At 44.5% G+C, this 21593-nt stretch overlaps 1 pseudogene; it reads left to right on the top strand.

The window, feature by feature from the left end:
• Window positions 1–8710: 8710 nt before the first annotated feature.
• Window positions 8711–21593, top strand: part of LOC119056323 (germ cell-less protein-like 1) — a 40987-nt pseudogene continuing 28104 nt past the window's right edge.

Genomic DNA, 21593 nt, shown 5'->3' with positions numbered 1-21593 from the left:
CTCGTACATCCTTTGCTCCTGCCCACCCTTTCCCCAACTCCCAAGTGCTTTCTCTGCCTCAACCTCACATCCTTTGCCTTTATCATTCCCATTTCTTCCCAGAGGACCTCCAAATCCTTCTTCCATCCGCCCATTATTTGTCTTTGTCATTCATTTTCCCCTGAAACTCTTCTAGCTGGGTACTTTTTTTTCTTTCATGTTGCAAAGGACTCAGAGCAATTTGCATTGATACAAGTGTTATGCACCATAAGTGCAACACCGACTTTAGGGGCTGAGAGGCTGGATTCTTGTCCCTAACTTGGATGGAGAGGATGCGCCTGTCTCTACACTGAAAGCTCTTTAATAAATCTCGCACAGAGTGACAGGTTAGGTGGTGGAAAGAACACGGACCCGGACCTAGTTTCAGATTCCACGTGCCACCACGTCATCCATGTCATCCTCAGCAAAGGAATTCACCTCTCTAGGCTCCACTCTCCCATCAACAAAGTGGGGGAGCTGCACAGTATAGGGTCTAAGAATGAGGCTTTGGAGATTGACAGATGGATGTGCAGTTACTGGTTCATCTTGCTAGCTATGCATCTTAAGTCACCAACTTCCTCACCATGGCAAGCCCTTCTTTATTTATGAAACACATAATCTCAGAATGGAAGGGATGACTCAATAAGATCATGTGTGCAAACTACTTAACTCATTGCCTATGCCATTATACACACTCAGTACCGAGAGTCAACATTATGGGGACACTTCTACCTGTCTCAGAAGTGACAGGGCCTCTCACGCATGTCTGACTTTTCTCCTGCTGTTCCCTCCACTTGGAATGTGTCGTCCATGACTCTTTTGTTTTGCATCTTTTGATTCTGAACAGAATCAGTTACCCCCTCACTCTCTGTTCTCAGAGGACTTTGTCCATAGTTTCTTTGTAGGTCTAATCACCTTATTTTGTAGTTGTCAATTTACTTTCAGGTAAATATACTTCTTACACATTGGTTCAGACTGTGAGCTGCTAGAGAACTGTCTTTTTTTTTAATCTTTTTTTCAGCACCAGACACAATGCCTAGCAAATAGTAGGTATTCTCTCTATAATTATTAATAACTTGAAGAATGAAGACAGATGGCAGGTGTTCACGTTAAGTTTGTGATGAATGAATGAATGAATGAATGAATGAATACAAAGACCCAGTGTCCATAATCAGGCAATAGGCAGGGGCTTACGCCTGGGCCATCCAGGCTTTAACTTCGGCATGTAGGACCAGGTCCAACTTGGCCCAGCAGGCTGACTGACTGGCTGCTGAGGCCCTGAGGTGCTGAGTTGGACTTTTCACATTTCTATAGGCCAGGCTCAGAGCTTGTTCCCAAGTGTGCGGTAGGCTGAGGTGTCAGTACAGGGTTAAATGGCCCCAGACCAGAGCAAACAGGGCAGAAAGACAAGCAAGTCAGTAGAGTAATCTGGTAAATTTGGCTCTCTCTAGTAGTAATTCCCAGGCAATTTGGAGTTTTGACAACTTATAATGTTTCATTCTATTTCCTTGCACTTATTTTTGCATAGTTATGAAAATGACAGAGAGGAAAAAAAAGTAAAAATATAATGGTATTTTTTTAAACAAAAGTGAACTCGAATTGCAATACCTCTCCATCCACCATGCTTTGCTGACACTTTTGTGAATAATACCAACATTTTTCTGATTATTATGTATCAGTCATTTACCAAGTGGGCTGTGTCCTTCTGGGAGCATGATTTAATCTATGGAATAGAATGGCTCAACTATTCATTTAATAAGCATTTATTGAATACAAAGTACGATGGGGACACCGTGTGACATATCAAGAATAATGAAAAATGATGGCTTGGAAGAGAGTCTTGAAACAAAAGTCAAGGGCTTAGAATTCAGTTCTGTGACTCCACTCCTTATAGCTGTTGGGTGTACATTCCCTGAGCACCAGTTTCCACATTTCAGAAAACCGCAAGATAGGAGTTGCTTTCTAACACTCGCACAGAAGGGCATTCATGGCTGGGTTGTTTGTTTTTTTCCCCCCAGCAAGCAACATAAGCTTCATTCGGAGGAAATTAGTATAAATCAAGTGTAACATTCAAAAGTGGAAGCTGGGAATTATGAACCCTAAGACCATCCCCTCGTTCTGACTCTAGTACAAATTAGCTGTGTGATTGTAGTCAGTTCACCTCCCTTGTCTGGGCCTCGATTGCCTTATCTTGTAAAATGGGTTGGGCAGATGGGAGGAGGAGCTGTAAAGACCTGTTTGGCTCTGACAGCATTCTCCTGTGATGCCCTAAAAACCTGTGTCTCCCCCGCTGTATGACCATTCCTTCCACAGTGGAGTGTTCATGTGTCTCTTCCTGGAGGCATATCTGTTTGTGCCCCTCTGGTCCCCTTTTGTCCCTGGGCTGCCTGGAGCAGCAGAGGGGAAAACTGCATGTTTGGGTTTCACAGAGCTGATTCTTCACTTCCTGTAGCTGTTCAGTCATGAAAAGAAATGATTCAAAAGAGACTTGAAAGAGCAAGATCTTGCCATCCCATGAGCACGAACAATGACAGTGTCTGGAATTATTCAGCCCTGGAGCTGCTGAATAGAAGGGACAAACCAGGCAGTTATCATGACCTCGTCTCCAAGCCGACTAGGGAGATGTGGCCAACGAGTCACTGCAACCAGGGCTGGCATGTGGGGACAACAGGAGCCCGGGTCTCGCTGAAGAGACAGCTCTTGCTGACCCACTTTGAGCACAGCATCTCCTGACGCAGCACTGCAATCCGCAGCTTTAATAACTTGGTGACATATGAAGCAGTTTTGATGCAAAGTGGAGCTGACAGAACAGCGGAGGGGAGGCTCTGCTCCTCACTGAGCTGCGTGGGGAATCCACTCAAGGTGACTGCAACCTTTGCAACCCAGATGACAGTCCGAGCCGGCTCTTGCAAACAAGGGAGGCTGGTTTATTTTGCAGGATGGAAAACAAGGGAGTGGCAGACGGCGAGTGGGGCCAGTGTAAGAGAACTGGCTGGTACCGCCTGTCTCTTTTGCTTTGATATAAGCCTCTACTACTCCTGATAATCTCCCTAATCCCCTGCCTTAATCCAGGCCTCCTGGATTATTGTACTGCTGTGTAACATTCTTGGGGCACGTCCTGGCCACCCTTCTTGTTCACAGCCAATAGAGCAATCTTCTCTAAGCATATCAATGATCATGTCACTTTCTACTCAAACTCTTCCATGGGTCCTTATTCCTGCAACAGTATTGTTAACCCAAAATACAGTTCTTTGTGCTCAATCTGTGAGCTGCATTTTTAGCTTTTTCCACCCAGTTCTGCACATTTCTCATCACTGTTTACCACCACTACCTCTATCTTTCCAGATTCTACTTTCCTTTTTATAATTTATTAAATACGTGGCACTTTTCCTGTATTTAATACATTATTCCTCAATGTCATCATGTATACAGTCCATGTCCACTTGAATGCCTCCTGTGCTGGGGAACTCACTACGTCACAGGATAACCTTTTCTAATGTTGAACACCTTTAAAGCTCTGTAAGTCCTTCCTTGAGAAACACAAATTCTGGCCCATACCTTTCACTTGTTGCCCCTGTGCCTGCACTCTGAAGTCCCACAGAATATGTACTGTCCCAAGTCTCGCTTCTGAGAACTGAACTCAGTGAAACACCTCTTTTGAGCATCTTTTCTGTGTCCAAGTTCCAGAGTCCTTTACCTGTTTTTCGTACACTAAGGATTCTCCCACCCCAACCTCTTTTGTCTGGCCTTTTTGCACCTTTCTCATATATTCAAGTTTCCCCTTGAAATCAACAGGGAAATGTCATTGTGCATTTAAAGATTGGTAACAACAACAATAATAATAACTAGCAACTGTTCTCGGCATATGAAAATGGGTGCTTTGACCTAGGTCTTGCGTGGTTAATTATTCATTCTAATATTAATCAACTCATTATATATACAGGGCTCAGCACAAACAACACCTCTTTTTTATCACCCCAAAAATCTACTACTACAAAATCTATTATTGTGTTTCTGTAACAAAACAATATCACACTGAAGCGCACCACGTGACATTTTACGTGAAATGTTCAAATTGCTGTTCATCTCATGCAAGATTCATGTACCCTACCAACCACACTGAATGGTATTACTTCTACTGGACTATATATATATATATATATATATATATATATATATTTAATGACCTCAAATGTTCTTATGATTTCTTACCAGGGCAGTATATATGTAGAGGTCAAGTCTTGTGTACAGACTGCAGTTCAGATGTGGTTCCAAGAAGAGAGAGATTAGCGGGGCTTGAAATTGTCAGGACCATTTCCCTGGAGGTGGGGGGTCCTGAAGTGGGCCTGGGAGGAAGAACAGAACACATTATGGGTAGCAGAGAGGAGGGGAGATGGATATCTATATGCAAATGTGTCCACACACATACATCTGCTTCATATGCATTTAAACCTGAAATTGACTTTCACTTGCCTTCTATGTTGGTTTCCATGGTAACCCTGACCACTTATTTTTCTTTTAACCTCCTTTTCATTGTTTCAGGATGAGGTGAGCTGCGTGTGGGCTAACCAGTCAGGGGAAGACAGGAGATGTTAAAGCAATTATTTGGATTATTTTTTAAAAAAGAAAACCGCCAACTTTGCAATTTCATGCAAAGTGTCTCTGGTATATTTGCCCTGAAGGATGCTGTAGGGAGAAACTGGAGCCAGAATCTTTTTTGTTCCCTCCTCCCTGACTTCCATTATTACCGTGCGCTTACTGCTAATACAGCATCTAAACTTGCAATCTCGGTAACTATAGCAATAAAATGGGTGAGATTCCTTTCCATTAATGACTTGAATTGTTAGGACCTTGAGAGGAGCACAAGCGTTTGCTTGGGGTGGGGGGCGGGGCAACACATTCTGGGGAAAATAGTTATTTCAACTCCCTGTAGCTAATTGAAGACCTAGGTCTATCAGCCCACATTCCCACGAAGAATTGTTGCCATTCCTGTGAAAAAGGATGTAAACGCTGTACCTGGGGGTCACCACATCCCTCCAGAGCTTGCAAAACTGCCCTGTGCCCAGCCCGTGTAGCCAGGAGGGCAGGGCTGCACTGAGCTTAAAAGAGATGGCAGGCAAGAGGCACAGCAGGGGAATCTAATCCAGAGGCCGAGAAAGCAAACTTCCTCAGTAAAGGACCTAAAGTAGGTATTGCAGGCTTCGTGGGCCACAGTGTTGCAATCTCAGTAACAACTATTCAACGCTGCCTTTGCAGCTCAAAAGCAGACACTGACAAAGCATAAAGGAACGGACAGGTGTATTCCAATATGAGTTTATTTATGGACACTGAAAACTAAATTTTGAATGCTTTTTATAGGTCAGGGAATGGTATTTTTCTTTCAAGCTTTTCCTCCCACCATTAAAATGTCTAAAAACCAATCATGGTTCCCAGGGTCTGCAAAACCAGGTGGTGAGCTGAATTGCTCCCATAGATCTCAGTTCGCCATTTCTTATTTAATGCGTGCCACAAACAATGCATTCCACCCCAGGGGATTTTACTATGCCTACCAGTTTTAGTTTATCACTATTGTTATATGTAGCAGTAAATACTATTGTGATTTTTACCATTAATTGTGTCAAGTCCCATATTAAGTACTGTAAATATTTTATTCTATTTAATCATTACTAAAACCCACTTTAGAGCTGAGGGAAAAAAGGGCTCAGTAACTGAGTTCTTTAAGGTCATGTCACTCAGAAGAACAGTCGACAATGACATCCAGGGTCTGTGTTGCTCTTGGAGACACAATGTGGCTTTCTTCTCCTAGACACACTAGCCCTCTGACCTCGGAGAGTCTCTGGTCTACCAGGTTGTATCACACCCTACTCTCAGAGGGTGGGACCATTAAATCTATTAGAAGCACACCTTTGGGAACAAGGCCCAGGGACTTTCAAGAGCCATCTCACTGCAATGATACAGTATCCACGAGCATTCGCAGGGAATGGCCTTATACACTCTGGTTCCCCTGGTATCTCTTGAATGCCCTAGTCTCTGATTTGCTCTTTGCCTTGACATGTAAGGCCATGTCCACATGCACTGCCTCCTGACCCTTGCTGCACCCCTGAAAGAGTCCTTAGCATTCCAGAAAGCCTCCATCCACCCTTTCCATCTGTGCTTCCTACTTGTCTTCGCTGGCCTACCTCGGGGCTGACAGTTTAGCCCCATGGCCCATAGACTTCCCTCACTAGCCTGCTGTTCTCAAGCCCCCCAACCCATCCCCTCCAGGTCCTTTCAGAAGAGGTCTGGGAGTGTGGGAGGCTCAATAAGGAGAGAAGTGCCTGCCTAGGACGGGGTCATTGTTTTCTAATCCCCAAAGAAACAGGAGATTTTAATTACTTAGGACAGTCCTAGAGAGAAAAACTAGGAACAGTGAGTGGAATTTACAAAGTGGCCAAATTCTCTCTTGCAGATCTTGTTCTATGTAGCTGAACACATCCACTGCCATGGGGGGCTGCAGTGCAGGACTGGACTGGTGGGATGCAGATTTCTAGGCTTGAGTCTCTTTAATTGTCATCATCAGACCTAGCTGTCTCAGCCCTCCTTTGCAGCTGGAACAAAAGGACTCAATGACTTTGGGAAATGTATAGCTCAGCAACAGCTGGCCTTGATTTGTTGGCAGGTTGTGTGACCTTGGGAAAACTCAGTGCCCTTCTCCGAGTCCCAGTTTCCCATCTGTGCCATGTGAGTAGGAATCCTCGCTGGCTCCAGAGACTGCCGATCACAGCCCTTTCTGCTCTGCTCCCAAGGAACGGGCACATCTGTTTTTGGATCCATTACTTTGCAAACTTTTAAGGGATTCCCCCTGCTACCACCCTACCCCCTGCATCCCTAGGAACCTGCTGCAGCTTGTTCTTTGGAAAGAACATTAGCCAGGCCCTGTGCTGAGCAAATGCACTCAACTTCCCCCTATCTGATTTCTCTCTCTCTCTCTCTTTTCTTTTTTTTTCATTTGTCAGCAAAGGAGAAACCTCCCAGCCATTAATCAAACTCCTGGCTGCGGATAGCTTTAATTGCAGAAACCATTGCTGGACGAGGGATGCTCAACTTTTCCAGAGAAGACCTGCTGCCGAGCCCAGAAGAGAAACAATTAATTACCTGCTCCTCCTGTCCCCAGCAGAGATGCAGATGAACTAACAATATTGCTGCTGGCACCAAAGCCTCCCCTCCCAAGGTGGAGGAAAGCTAATGCAAACTCAGACAGCACGGAGAAAAGTAAAACGCCAAATAGAAGTTTAGTTACAAAGCTCTCGTGGAACCAGAATTTTGCCCCTTTGGGGTGGATGGTGACAAGTTGTAGACCCTGTTCAGGAGAGTGATTGGAGATGTTGATATGCCTGAAAATCATGTACCCTGAGGAAGGACCTAGTATATTGGAGAGGCCAATTTCAAAGAATAAAAAATTAAGGTGAGGAAGGGACAGGTGCACCTTAAAAAATAGCCAGGGTAAGAGCAATCACACTAATTTGGTATATTCATTCCAACGGATTGACTAGAATTGTAGGTGGAATTTACAGCTTCACACTAGAACATCCTTGGGACTTGGAACTGTTTGCCTATAGAAAGGGATCGCCTCCAAAGGTAGTTATTCTCTTGTCTCTAGAAGTTTCCAGAAACCATGGGGATGTTGTAAGACAATCTTTGTATTGGATGAGAGGTTTATTACATCTTCTTGTGATAGTTAACTGCCCTTTCTTTGGGTCATGCTTTACTGATACCTTGAGTTTCAAAATTTTCAATCTTATATTGTAGACAGAGTGGGCTAGTGGGGAGAGAACTAAGCTTGAGACGAGAGTCTGTTTGAAGTAAAGGCTTGCATTGGAGAGCTGTGGGAGCTAGCACTGGAATACTTAAAAAAAACAAGCAAACAAACTTCAGTTGCCACAGGGATATGACAGGGCGTTCTTTTTGGAACGTGGATCTTTCTCTGCATTCCCAATACTTAGCCAATGACTAGCACAGGGAAAATGTTGAAATCATGTTTAAAAACCCCTGGCTGAGTCAGGGTTAAATGTGCACTCCTGGTATAAGTTCAGGCTGGCAACATTGAGCAGTTATGGAAAGAATAAACCTGAGTAGACTGACCAGGGTCTAGAGCTTCGTTCTTATTTACTAGGTGAGTGAATTTGGGTGGGTTGCAGAAACTCTGAATGCCTCAGTTTCCTCACCTGTAGAATAAGGACACGTTCTTATACCTCATGGCACTGTCATAAACACTTAACAAGCCTATAAATGCAAAAGGCGTGTACCAGGGCTTGGAAGAAGTAGCAGAATTCAAAATTTAAGACGGTTAAAACAGAGTACGCACTGTTTTATGCACTTTGTATATGCTATTTATTTTACAATTTATAATAACTCTATTGCTTATGATACTAAGGAACAGAGAGGTTAAATGATGCACCCAAGGCAACACGGGGAGGAGGCCGTAGCACCGGGATTCTCAGCCAATGGTCTTGATCGCTTTTGGCCTCTGCTTCATAGGCACCAACCATCACTCTGAGCAACCTTTCTCCCAGTAAAGGGTACTTCCTGTTCTTTCCCCTCCTTGCTACCTCTGCTACCTGTACGTGCAAATACTACTTCTCTACTAAAGAATGAAATTTCAGAGCACGGAGACCTTGTTTGATTTCTTATTCCTTCTTCCGCTGAGGCTTGCATGGCCTTTGCGCTCACGGAGGCTGTTTACCCAGTTGGGCATCTACATCGAGGTTCGAATCTCTTTAGAGTATTGGGTTGGACTCCTATCTCAGCCAGTGTTTCCCCTGTTTCCTTCCTTATTTCATGTACGTATTTATGGTTCTATTGAATTATTTACTTGCAGGAAGAATGATGGGTTGAGAAACAGGGGCCCTGTGTGGATCCAGGCCTTGGCGCTAGAGGCTGTGTTACCTTGGGTAAATGACCCTAACCTGACCTCTCTGGGCTTCGATTTCCCATGTGATGGGAGCAAAGTGAAATCCATGTTTGAAGATTCATCGGTAATATGGGGAAGTGATTAACAGGACAGTTTTCACACTTACTTGGCTGTACATTCAAGAGGAAATATGTGGTTTATGGTAAGAAGCCACTGCAGTTCTCATTGGTGACATGCCCTTTTCATTCCCCTGGACTGGGCAGTTACCTCGATTGCTGGAAGCCCAAGGCTCCCATCTTTCACCCAAGTCTCTCTCACTGTTGTTAGAAGGTAATGGGTCAAGTATGGGGGTGGAGGGACACCTCTTAATGTCTTCAGTGTTTCCATCTCAATTACTTGAGATTTTTTTTAAAAAATTATCTTTCTTTTTCTTTGCTTGAAGTATTTTTCAGATGTTTTGGGATTTTGAAAAATTATTTCTTTTTTAAAATCTTGCTGCCCCTTCTTCTCTTGACGTCTATCAGGCTTTCTCAACAGCTTCACACGTGAAACTTTCAAGGAAGTGACCTTGAAAGAAGAACTGAAAACTGAGCCTGATACCCGGAAGTCCCAAGGGCAGCCTTGCCACAGGAACTACTCTTGGTGGACCTCATTAGTGCGGGCTCTTCCCGGCGGCGCCGTGCGGGCGGGCAAGGCCCGGGATCCTGGCTTGGAGGGCGCCTGGAGCCTGGTGCCTCGGTGGGGCAGCGCAGAACGGAGGGAGCGGAGCTGCAAGGGGACAGGGCGCGCTCACAGGGTCCCGGCTGCAGCTGGCACACTGCCTATTGTGCAGTTCGAACCAATAAGCAAATTCCACCTGAGCCTCCTTTCAAGACGCAGGCCGCTTTCAAAACAGGGCTTTGATAGGCTGGGTTCCCTTGGCTCTGCACTGGAGAACAGTTTCGGCTTGTCAGGGAGGCCGGGTGGCCCCCACGGGCCTGCCTCTGAGGCTCTCGCCTGCGTTTAGAGAAAGAATAAAAGGAAGAAGTCTGTCTGGTGGGTGTTCCTGTGCACCGTTCCCATCCCTTTATTTACCAAGGAAACATCGGACTCCTGCAGTTCCCACTGGTCATGGGGGGATGAATGGACTCTTTGAAGTGAGCACATTGAAAGTCTTTCTTTAGGATATATATAATTTCCTGTCTCTGACTCTCAGTCTCCGAACTCAGTGATACCGTTTGAGTTAAGCATCCATTTGGAGAAGGCAACGGTATACAGATTGCTGCAGAGTTAAATAGGATGGTTCAAACCCCGCTGGAGGTTTGGAAATCCAGTATGTGGTGGAGACGGGAGAGTCTTGACAGCCAAGCCCCTTTTCCTGTGTTGATCCCAGGCCTTTTGTCCTCCCGTTTGAGCCGTCTTCCCCATAACTGGGTGTGGTGGGGGAGGGGGGGAACGGGGGTGGGGGCGGTGGGAGGGGAGAATACAGTGGTGAAATGCAGTGAGAAAATGCCTGACACACTGTAGCCATCAGCCTGTTCCTCAGCAGCAGAAGGTAGCCCTTTGCCTTGTAGCTTATGTCAGTTCTTCCTGAAACAAAGGTCGAGATCTGGGGAGGGAGTTTGTTTGTTGTGTGTGTATGTTTCTCAGTGCACAGATCTACAGTGCTTTCCTTTGAACCAGATTGTTTCTGTGACGCCCTTCCTCAGTGTAAGTGCTTTAATAGTCTTCAAGGCTCTTTGATAAACCCAACTCGTTCGAACTCAGCCCTGTCCTAAGCAACATGCAGTTCTCGGCGTGAGGAGCGCGGTTCCAGCCCAGGACACCCAAAGCCATTCAGCAGATCGTGCTGGATTAAAAAAGAAGTGTTAGTTCTCCGCTCCAGGATACTTCTCTGTCTGAAGGACAATTACTTTCTCGGGGTTTCGCAGGAAGTGTATCAGTGAATCGCTGTAAACCTGGAAGAGCAGGCTGAAATCAACTTTCCCAGAAAAAACAACAATATCGATTCAATGCAACAGTCCCTGGGGCAGCCTTGTTATCTCCTTCTCACCGGAAAGCAGGAATTAAGAATCTCTGTGAATTCCCAAGGCAATCCAGAAAGTGGCAATTCCAGTACACAGCTAAAAAAAGGCTTGCTGACTCTGAGTGGATGTTCTTTCTGCACGTGGCGAATCACCATTCTCTTTACCCCGCCCCCTGTCCTCGCTCTTCCTGGTTAGAACTCTTATCTCTTAATTCCTTGCCTCAAACTTGTTGTGCCTGGGATGCTTTATCACCCTCTGACAGACGGTCCTGGGCAGACAGCCCACTCAGTACCCCGTGAATTGAACAGTTTCCATTCTTACACACAGGCTATGCTGTAGACCAAAACCCCGTTCCCTGTTTAGGAGGAGGAAACTGCTAATTATAGACACGCATGGCTTTGTGTTCCAAACAGACCCTGCACATGTCTTTATGTCTCGCCCAGCCCAGTAAAGAAAGGCTAGATTGTGTTTGAACGCCTTAAAAGGGAAACACTAATTGAGGCATAAAAGCGGGTGTCTTTGATCTTCCCGGGCCCTGTGGTTCTTCCATTACCTGGCTCCTGCTCCTGATGACACAGGTTGGAATGAAGCCTGCAGTGAGACTCGTGCCTCAGGCACCAAGCGGACGTCTCAGCTCTTCTACACCATTGAAAGCTCTGCCTGTGTGTCTGTTTACCTGTCACATTCATCCAAAGCAGCCCCACAGCTGGTGTCTGCAGTCATCACCCTGTTCGGTAATACGAGCCTGTGTCCTCTGCTCTCAAATATCCTGGTGAGAATTTTTGGGCCTCCTGTCTGTAACCCCTTTCTCATCATATGATTCTCCCATTTCCATCCTGAATTCTAGCCTCGACTGTATGATTCATTGACTCAACAGCTGGATTTCCCTCTTTTGCAGGATGCTTGACTCATTCATCATTCACTCTCTCAATTTCTCCTTTCCTCACTCACCCATGCATTTCTTCAAGTATTCACTCCTTTTTTTTTTTTTTCCCATTTTCAGTATTTAGCTGATTATGCCCAAGGAGACTAAATGCCTCATACACTGACAAGAATCACTGTAGAAATCTAAGGACCCCTGCATTGCAGGTACCAGTTTGAGTCAGTGAAAGGGATTGGAAGGGGCTGAAGCCGTAGCCTGAAATCCACGTGACACTGCATTTCTCAGAGAAGTGGTCATCAGGGTTGTTTGATGTTCTAACACCGTGTTTAATGAGAAAGTCAGCTTAGTATAATATAAAAATGTTAGGTTTGGGAGTGAAAGAAAGATCTGAGTTCAAATGTCAGTGTTGCTACTGAACAGCATATGACTCTGGGCAAGGTACCTAACTGCTCTGAGTCACTGTTCTCATGTATAAAAGGGAGGGTGCTGATATCTATCTTGCAGGGACATCATGGGGAAAGGGACAGCACAGGGAAGTACTCAGCACAGAGCCTGGCACGCCACTGTTGTGGGTGGTGGTGTTGTCACTGCTGGTGCTCATTTGTGGAGGGAGAGGTGGGTTTGGGCGCAGCTGGACAGCATTGTTTACGTTATCCTGTGTCTTCTGGGGAATCACAGAGATTCCAAAGCTGTCCTAATAGAAAACCTAGAAAATGGGCTTTCCTTGAGGATGCTGGTGCTTTTGATCTCCTTTCCACCAGCTCCTGTGGGGGTACAGGAAACCCACATGCGCAGGACAGCGACAGTGACACCTGGGAGAGTGGGAAACACAGGTGATGTGTATGTGTGATGGCAGCAAGACACTCTCAGATTGGTAATGTCTGAACTGCCTGCCTCCACTGTGGGCCCATCCCCTGTTTCAAACACTCATTCAATCGCTGTTCATTCATCTTCCTACTTTTAACTTCTTTCCCTTGGGTATGCTAAGCTCTGGACGAGCTTCTGGAGAGACCTGCCCTAAGTTGTCCCCTCACTACCATTGCATTTCCAAGGTAGTTTTCAAATAGTGTCATTTCCCCCCTCGCACCAACTCTGTACTACTCAGAAGCCATCCTGCTAGGAATTGCATATGTAAGACAAGTGAGGGGTCTGTTCTAGTTGAAGTGGGGGTCAGGTCATGGAGCCTGTCCATTCAGTCTTTCCCAGTGCTGTTCTCTCATCCTATGTAGATGTGCATGATTCTGGAAAACCCCTTTTAGTTCTGGAACAAAGAATTAAGACATACCTGGTGGTCAACAATGTGCAACTGTGTTTTATCCGAAGGGTGAAAAATTCACCATTTGTGCCAACATGGTCAAGTGCCTGGACTGCTAGGTAAATTTATCAACCACACAGACAGGTCAGTTTTGATGGAACGACTGGGTTACAGTTCACAGGGATGGTATTATGGCAGCACAGGGAAAGCACAGTGGAGGTTGCTTTTATACCTCTCACATCACTGAATGGTCAGACCGATGTGTAATGTTAGGAAAGCAACATCACCACGCAGTGCCATTCCCATTTCATGGACCAGAAACTGAAGCTCAGAGAGATTGCCCAGCTGAGAAGGGGCTGAGGTGTGAGTTCAGCTCTTCTGACTCTTTCCAGGTGTCCTGTGGTGTTTCCCTCCACCTCCATGAGAGTTGTATAAGCTGTGCTTTCTCAAGCATGGGGAGGATGCCAAGACCCCCAGAATGTACTCCCTGCTCATCAGATTGGATGCATTCTCTTCCTTTTCTGCTCATTATCTCCTTATCTTCATCTGTGGCTGACAGATGAGTGTGTCAGAAAGATAAATGTCCCCTCAGATCTTCTGAAAGAGATGCCTCATCTTGGGAGAAGAGCTTACAATATCCTTCCTGGATCCAACCGGACAGGAGGATGCAGAGGCTGCACCCTTCCCCTTTCTCAGCCTTCAAGGGTGAGGTTGCAAAAGGCAAAGCCAGCAGTGGCTGAGGGAAGAGCTCCCAGGGCCAGAGAAGTCACTTCCTTAGCCATCTACAACTTGAGTCAGGCAAGTGGGGGCAAGGAGAGGGGTTTGTTACCTGAGGCCACTTTCCTTACCTCTGCCTTGAAACTCACCTTTTGTTGGAAACCAGCCTGCCTGGTTTTAGGAGTTGTAACCACCCACCATGGATAAGGCTGAGTGAGCGACCTCCGGACTGTGAGCCACTAAGGAGACAAAGCTTATCTCTCTGGCAGAAATGCTGCTTCTGCTTCACCTATCTCTGGCCCCCAACGCTTGGTCGGTTAGTCAATGACAAGAATGACCCCTGAGAGGAGGGGCAACCTAAGCCCGATACAATCACTTGGGAGACCCTCAAGGAAGGACTCAGGGGGCTGCAGCAAAGAGGGGGTGATGGACCCTCGTCCCCTCCTCCCCCTGTCCCCAGCTTTGACGAAGCCTGAGTCCTCAGTCTGTCTGCATGAAGTCTCTGAGAATTTGTTGGCTACCCACCTCCACTGCCTGACTTAAGCCTGAAACAATGGCAGAAGGCAGTGCAGCCCTGTGCTGGAAAGGGCAGAGTCCCGGGGTGATTAGAGCTGAGAAAGGACAGGTAAAATCCTGTGAAGCCTACTTTGCTAAGAATGCTTTTAATTAAATGATAAAGGCCTGAGCAGAAAATGAGTTTGTTTTCCCAAAGTTCTGTAGCCTTTTAGCTGATAGACCCTGACTTAGAAGAAGCCCTAATAGTTCTTTGTATACTGTCTACTGTTACTGCCTAACAATGATTAATAAGTTGCACCTGAACTCCTGTGCAAAAAGAAAAACAAAAAACAATAAAAGCCTGTCTAGGCAAGGGTCAGGGTGCTCTCCTCTAGAGAGTGGCCTGCCCCTTTTCTTCCACAGGACTTGGTAGTCCATGTGAATTTGTCTTGATTCTTATCCATAACACCGTAGGCACTGCAGACCAGTGCACATGTCAACCTTTCAAGTGGGAAAAAATTGGTACCAGGAGGAGAGGATGATTATGGTTTCTCTGTGGTCTGCAAGGTCAGCCAGCACATCCAATGTTTGTAAGTATACACTGTGTGGATCGAGGCTTCTCCTTTGGTCTTGAACATACATGGAAACTCCCAAAGAAAAGGAGCCACTGGTGATGGAATTGCTTCTTGTCATTTGAGCAGCATTTTGCAGTTTTGAAAAAAGGCTTTCTTGTGTGTTATGTCATTTGATCATTGCAATAATTCTCTCAGGCAAGGCAGAGCTATTCATCCCATTTCAAAAAGGCAGAAACTGAGGCTCAAAGTAGCTATATGACTTGTATAAAATCACATGCTACAAAGAGGCAGAGGCAACATTTAAACCCAGATCTTCTGACTCGAATGCAGGAATATTACTATACTCATTGGGAATCCTGAGAAAAAAAGACATCTACTAAGAAAGGCTCCTGGTGACTAACTGGGCTCCAATGAAAACAAACAAACAACAACCAAAAAAAGTACCCCAGAGCTTCGCAGCCATTTTTACACAGGGCCCTCTCATGCAAACTGCACTTCAGGGAGAAGCTTGCACTGAACCACCTGCCTCTGCACTGAACTGCCTGTTTGCACCATGTTTCTGTCATCTGAGCCAACCCTTATAAAGGAGTTACTGGAGTTCTCTTGTATCCAACAGGATCAAGGCTTTCACCATCCAACCGGAGCTGTGCAGCACCAACCAATCAGAGCAGCTCCATTCTGATTAATCAGGAAAGTGCTGTTTGGACCAATAAAACTGCAAGGATTTGAAGTCCTCATTTGCATGAAGATAGATGAATCAGGGACCAGGAGCTATGCCTTCTTTCTATACATAAAAGTGAGCTCCCTTCTGGCCCTGAGAGTACACTTTCTTTTTCCACCAAAAATTGCATTTTCCCAGTGGAGCTTAAAAATGCCGGAACAGAGCAGAGCTCTCTAACATGAGAGGGGCCTGTTCCTGGGGCTGCCTCATGGCCATGCCATTTTCACAATTGAGGCATTTGGCACTGAATAAAGTTTCCTCCTTCACTGCACCCCATATTGGGGATTCCTGTTGGCATTGAATTGATGCCAACAATCATCTGTTGACATCATGAATGCTTGATTTTTTTTTAGCATATTTATCTCCATAGTGATGACATCTAAGTATGCCAAGGATAGAGCTCTGAGGTCAAGTTGCTTCCGTGTTATTTCATTGAAATGGTAATAGGACATTTCATGTAGCAATTTAGAAGAAATAAAAGGGCTCCTTGTCAAACTAATAACCATATTGCCAATATTTTGTTTTAGTTTAAGAGAGAAAAACACAGAAAACTGGTGTATGCATTTTGCAAAAGACCATGGTCACATTACACAGCACAGAACTTAAAATTTTGAGGGAAACTGTAAGACAGTCAAACTTGCTAATGCATTAGTTTCTCATATAACAATCAGATAAAAGAAAGAAGGCTTTCAAGAAAGTAATAGGTGGATTGAGACAGAGGAAGGATATATGAGAAGAGCCAAAGAGCTTAAAATAGTGAGGAATGGGGCTCATCAAGCTCACATGCTGTTTTCCTTACTTTTTAGAAGTGCACTCTGCCCTGGCTGGTGTAGCTCAGTGGATTGAGCGCAGGCCTGGGAACCGAAGTATCACTGGTTCAATTCCCAGTCAGGGCACATGCCTGGGTTACAGGCCATGTCCCTAGCAGGGGTTGCAGTGCTTGAGAAGCAACCACACATTGATGTTTCACTCCCCCTCTTTCTCCCTCCCTTCCCCTCTCTCTAAAAATGAATAAAAATATTTTTAAAAAATAAAAAAAAAGAAGTGCTCTCTGATCCTGTGGCGCTGCTTGAGTTCTGTAAGAATGCACGGCCCCCAGCTCCTCTCCTGTGCAGTCCCATGTATGTGTATTGGTACCAGATTAGTCTCAGAGCATGGCTCTGGGCACATCACTAATGTACTTGTACACTCTTATTGCTCCCCACCCATACTTTTCCATTGTCTGCTATATAAAGTCAAAGCATCTTAGCTAGGTATCTAAAGCATTTAACATCTTGTACTTAACTAACCTTTCTAACTTTATCTCCTAGAATGGCCACTCTTCTTTGAGCAAAACTGCTATGCATCTTTCCCCTGCTCTTCCCTGCTTCTGCCCTGCTTTGTTCACTCAGTCATTCCTATCTCCACATCACCACACCCTAGCCTACTCCTGCTTTTGCCTGCTTTCTTTACAAACCTATGCAGCCTCAGCCCCAACCTATCTGACACATCACAAAGTATGGAGATGCCAAACAGAGGTGAAAGCACTCTACATCCAAGTGGGTTGCCCCCTGTAGCCTAGCTATTGGGCTTCCGCATTTTCTTAAGAAGGAAACCCTCACTGTGGGCCCCAGATATCCTTGAGTCCCTTTCTAAATGATCTGTGCAGCTTGTCCTTACTGTAGGACTGATTTTTGCTTGGTATGTTATGGTGTTGCTTCTTCTTTCAGGAGAAAAGATTCCTTTTCTGAAATATCGGACTGCTGATTGATTAGTAATAATTGCTTGCTGACTCTCCCAATACCAACTTCTGTCTGAAAACCCTAGTAGCTAAGAAGGATACTGCACCTCTACACATTGCCTCTCCCTCATTTTTGCTTCTCTACCACTTGTTGGTTGCTAACCAACTCTCTGAATTCAGTGTCCCAAACTGCTGGACTGGAATTTTGCTCACAGTTATCATTAGCCCAAATGCTATCTCTTCCAAGAAGCCTTCTTTGATTTCCTCAATTTCAGCTGACTGTCTCTCCAAGGTAATTCTTTGGCAGGATTATCTCTTTAAAATATAATCACATGCAGTGGCGAGCTGGTAAATGCTTGTGGAGGAAATAAAGAGTCCTGCATGTACAGTGTTTGTCGGTTCCCGTGATGTACATATCCCCATGATGGTTGATTTCCAGCTACTTCCGCAGCTGGAAGAGATGTGTGCAGCAGGCTCTTGCCAGCTGGCATGAGCTGACCCTGACTGACAAACTCGGGTTTTGTGTGTCCTGGTCTACTTTCTCATTCTGTCCTTTATTCTGTCACAACCACTGGATGTCTCTGACTCTTGAATATAACATGTTCTCTTACACCTCTGGGCATTTGCTAATGCTATTTCTCTGCTAGTCACATGCCCTTGCCCAATGACCAGTGCCACCGAGTCCTTATTCTTTACTTGCTTAACTAATATGCATTGTCCCACCTCTGCTTAAGTATAATTTCGGCCTCTAGTTAAATATCACTTCCACCAGAAAGTCTTTCCTGCTCCCCTCAGACAGAGTCAGGTAATTCTATGTATCAACACCTCTCTGCATAGTTGAAATTTCCATTGTGCTTATTTTAGAGCTATCTTGCCACTAGACTGTAGGCTGTAAGTAGCAGATGTCATGCCTGTTTAGTTTCTCACAGCATACCCAGTCCCTAGCTCTATGACAGACATGTAGTAAACTCTCAGTGCATGGTTGTTGATTATGCCATCATCTTTTACTGGGTGATAAACTTTTATCAGCATGTTTCCACTGATGAGTTGGGGTATTTCTTTATACATATTAGACATCAAGGAACCAATTGTGTTTTCCTTTTTGCTTCATCAGACAAGGTACTCAAACTAATTTTGCGGCTTACGTTTAATAACCTTTATATGTTGCACATCTATATCTGGCTTCCAGTATCTTTTTACTCTGGCCAGGTTCCTCTATTTTTGCCTGTATTTATAGTTTTCAATTTCATTGCAAGTATTTTTGAAAGCTGCTTCAAATTTCCTGGGTTACAAAGTAGGATATTGACAAACACATAATTCCTCACTGTGGTCTGTTTCATCACTGACGAGAAACCCTCACTCTGCCCTGCAGCACAGCCTCACTTGAGGCCTTGCAATAGAAAGGAGCAGAGTGAAAGCTTTAGAAGGAAGGCTTTGAACAGACTGATGGTTGCCAGGAGGGAGGCAGGTTGGGGGACTGGGTGAAAAAGGTGAAGGGATTGAAAAGTACAAAGTGGTAAGTTACAAAATAGCCATGGGGATACAAACTTTAGCATAGGAAATACAGTAAATGATATTTTAATGATTATGTATGATACCAAGTAGGTACTTGTAATATTGGGGGACCACTTTGTAAAGTACTTGACTGTCCAATCACTATACTGTACACCTGAGATGAATACAAAATAACATCAAATGCAAAGGGTAATTGAAAAATAAAACTTGTTGATTTACATAAAAAGAAAATATAAATGTGCTGTTTTGTTAAATATGAGTTTATATATGATGGTTAATAAATAAAGAAAAAGAACTGAGGCGCTGGAATCATAGGGACCAGTGTTAGAATCCCAGTTCATCACCGTTTTGCAATGTGACACCAGGCAAATTAATTGGCCTACCTGATTTCAAGTTTCTCTATCTGTTACCTGGAGTTGATTCCTCACAAGGCAGTTTTGGAGATTAACTTAAATGACGTGTGTAAAGTGCTTACTACAGTTCATAGCATTTGTCCAGTGCTCCATGAATGACAGGTCTAATGACAAACAATGCTATTGTAGAAGACACGAGTCAGAGCAGAATCACAGCAGAGGTTTGGCGAGAGCCAGCTTATTTGCTTATCTTCTCCCATCCTTCAGAAATGCCGCCATCCCTTGCTTGTCTCCAAACATTACAAAAAATTCCAACGTTCCGACTCAGATCTACTAAGAGTGCATTACTGGTTCCCCCACGGATAGTGCCTGGTTGAAATCCCTCTTGTTCCATGTGCTGGTAGAGAAATTTTAATTTAGCACACTGAAGAAAATGCAATTTGGTGCACCTCATCAATTTATTGCCACCTCCATTTGTTCAATTTGTACAGAGAAAGAGAATTAAAGACACAGAAAGCACACTACAGTGTGTTTCAGATTGTACAGGACCCAAATGCAGTCTTATTTCGGCAGCAACCCTTGCACATTTATTTGCTTCATTACTGCCTGGCACGGGCCTCCGATAGTGGCCTCCACTATTTACCTGGAACACTATGTCAGCCTCTTGGGGGCCCTGGGAAATGGCACAAAGTGAACCCATTTTGCAACTTTCCCAACCTACACTTCTGATTGAATTCTGGAAAGTTGCTCTGGTCACCTAAAACTTTCTCATCAGTTTGGTGTGACTATTTTCAGCCTCATTTATCAAACATGTATTGAAGATATGCTCCATATGATATGTTATAATAAATAACATCTCACTGATGAGTGATGTGTATGAATCTTATATTTCAAGTACATTGATTTTTCTACATTCCCTTAAAATGCCTTGGCTTCCCACGCTCACTTGCCATTGCCTGTAAACTTTCTTTAGGTTGAAATGTCTTTCATCCTTCTCCAAGTCCAAAGCCGCAACTCCTTTTTTGTTCTGACTTAGCCAGTAATCAGAAACTGCCATTTGTTCATTTTCCCATTCATTCTTTTTTAGTGGACGTGTATTAAATGTTTACTATGTGCCATACACTGTGTTAAATGCTTGGATCACTAAATCCATTCAAGAGAGTGGTCCCGGACTTGAGGGCTTATGTTCTACTGGGTAGGAGAGATATTAGTAAATAAAATATTAAAGTATTTAATGTTTATGGAGGATCCACTATACATTAAACACATTACAAGTTCCTTGTGTTATTTAATCCTCAAAAAAGTTTGGAAAGTAAATACGATAATTCTCTTTTTATACCAAAAAATGAATTTTATAGGAGCTCTGTCATTTGACCAATGTTTAATCGATTGTAATGGCAAAACTGCAATATGTTTTTAAATCTCATGCTTTTCTCGATGCACTACCTTACACCCTGCAAGGCCAATCTGTATATATCATCTATTGCTGTGACAATCACTTTACTCAGGGGACTTCATGAAGTGTCAAAGGCCCGACATACACCACGCATTCACAGACAAGGCCTGGAGTTTTGGGAAACATAGGAGGCAGAAATATAACACCATCATCCAGTGGTAGAAGGAGAACTCACTTCAAGGATGGCCTGGGGTCAGATACTGGCTCAGATGCAGAAGTCAAGGCCAGGTAAGGGTAGGCACCAGACTCTGAAGACCTGCTCATGCCCCACTTAACCTTTGTAAGATGGAAACAGACATGAAGTAGGGAGACTGCATGGCAGTTCTGGAAGGAACTTATGTGGATGATGTCCTTTAGTCATAGGAGCTTTTTGGAAGTTCTGTGGCCTGCCTCTCACCACCCTGTGTCCTTGCCACAATCTTCTTTCAGCTCTTTGTGAGTTTGCAAGGTGCACTGCTCCTAAGCCTGCATCTACCAACCTTAAGGTTGCCAGACCAGTCTGTTGAGCCAGGCAAGGCCATTCAAGGTTTCTCCCAACAAGAAAGCTTAGCTGTATGGGAACCATAGTGACCTCCGTTATCATCATTTCATCCTGTGACTCTGGGCAACTCAATGTTTTCTCTCCCTCCTGAATTTTACTTTTTTCATTTAAAAATATGTGCATATAAATATGAAATATTTGAAAGTGATGGCTAACAGCAGTTGTCTCTTGAGAGAATACCTTGAGGGCTGGGGAATGAAAAATTCTTTCCCTTTTAATTGCATTTCAAATGATTTGCAGCTTAGCAAATTTGCATGTATGTGTATCGTATGTGTGCATGTGTGTGTATAGTTTGATCGCATTGTAGTTACCACATACTATGTCCTAGACACTTACTATAGGGTGTTGACTTATTAATCCAAGAATCTGTGTCCCCAGGAGCCAGTGGCTCTCAGAGGGCAAGGAGGGAGTCTTGTGTTTTCTTAGAGCCTAACACAGGGTCTGGCAC

The sequence above is a fragment of the Artibeus jamaicensis genome, unplaced genomic scaffold (assembly GCF_021234435.1).
Source record: "Artibeus jamaicensis isolate MK-2021 breed Jamaican fruit bat unplaced genomic scaffold, CSHL_Jam_final scaffold_1964, whole genome shotgun sequence".
Classification (NCBI taxonomy): domain Eukaryota; kingdom Metazoa; phylum Chordata; class Mammalia; order Chiroptera; family Phyllostomidae; genus Artibeus; species Artibeus jamaicensis.
Note: the sequence above shows the minus strand (reverse complement) of the source record. Positions and strands in the feature narration are given on the sequence as shown.